This window comes from Juglans regia, chromosome 11 (genome assembly GCF_001411555.2).
Source record: "Juglans regia cultivar Chandler chromosome 11, Walnut 2.0, whole genome shotgun sequence".
Lineage (NCBI taxonomy): Eukaryota > Viridiplantae > Streptophyta > Magnoliopsida > Fagales > Juglandaceae > Juglans > Juglans regia.
In genome coordinates, this window is record NC_049911.1 from 21,238,875 (window position 1) to 21,240,317 (window position 1,443).

The 1,443-nt window shown below is 40.6% G+C and overlaps 1 non-coding gene across 1 annotated transcript; it reads right to left on the bottom strand.

The window, feature by feature from the left end:
• Nucleotides 1–440: 440 nt before the first annotated feature.
• LOC118343903 lies at nt 441–548 on the bottom strand. Its single transcript, XR_004797690.1, has one exon. It is a non-coding gene; the product is annotated as a small nucleolar RNA R71 (small nucleolar RNA).
• Between the last annotated feature and the right edge of the window lie 895 nt (nt 549–1,443).

The window sequence follows — 1,443 nt, forward strand, 5'->3', positions numbered from 1 at the left end:
AGTGGCAGTGAGATTTGAAGAGAATTGAGGAGATTTAGGGGAGGAGACGAGCGACCAGAATTGGCGACCAGGAGCACAAGGCATTAAGAGATGTGATGCCCTCTATCAATGGGGCGGCATCTAGCATAAGGAGGCCAGCTATACAAGCCAATAACTTCGAGATTAAGATAGCCATCATTCAAATGATTCAACAAACCATCCAGTTTGGGGGGCTGTCACAAGAGGATCCAAATGTCCATATTGTAAATTTTCTAGAAATTTGTGATACTTTTAAACACAACAGAGTGACAAATGATGTAATTCAATTGAGACTTTTTACTTTTTCACTTAGGGAAAAAGCAAAAACTTGGTTGAACTCTTTGCCACTTGGCATCATCACCACCTGCGAGCAGTTGGCACAAAACCTTTTAGCAAAATATTTCCCTCCGACCAAGACAGCAAAGTTAAGGAATGATATTACTACCTTCACCCAATTTGAGGGTGAATCATTATATTAGGCATGAGAGAGATACAAAGATGTATTGCACTAAGTGTCCACATCATGACCTCCCAGCTAGGCTTCAAGTACAAACATTTTACAATGGTTTGGGACCCACAAATTGATCTATGGTTGATGCAGCCGCAGAAGGAGCATTAATGAGTAAGAACCCTGAAGTCGCATAGGAACTTTTGGAAGAGTTAGCGTCTAACAACTATCAGTAGGCCGTAGAGAGAGCAATGCCAAAGAAGGCGGCCAGCGTCGTTGAGTTTGACTCTATATTCGGAATTGCGGCCCAGTTGGTAAATCTATCCAAACAACTAAGTAAAATGAACGTTAATGCTTTCAAACTAATGTTGCTTGTGATCATTGCGCAATAAATCATTTAAATGTAGATTGCCAAGTGGGGAATCCTTTTACCCAACCGAGTTATGAACAAGCCCATGACGTTTCCAATTTCCAACGTTAAAATAATCCTTATTCAAACACGTTCAATCTCGGATGGAGAAATCACCCTAACTTTTCATGGAGCAATAACCAAGTGCCGGTTAGACCACCTCAACAATTTCCACAGCAAAAGAAGAAGTCGACACTTGAAAATATGCTTATGTAGTACATGCAAAAGAATGATATGGTGATGCAAAACAGCTCGGTTTCAATCTGCAATCTTGATGCACAAATCAATCAACTCTCAAACATGCTTACCGAGAGGACAATAAGGACTTTATTGAGCAACACTGTGAACAATTCGAGGGAACATGTCAAAGCCATAACATTGAGAAGTAGGCGGACATATGACCAGCCATAGACAATAAATACTGAGCAAGATGTAGAAGCTACCGAAATATGGAGTCTGAGAAGAAGAAAGCAGAGTACGAGGTGAAAGAAACCGATCTGGATGTGATCGACCAGTAAGCTGAGAAGAATAAAGAGAATAAAGGGGTTTCAAAACCTAAGAAATCTAG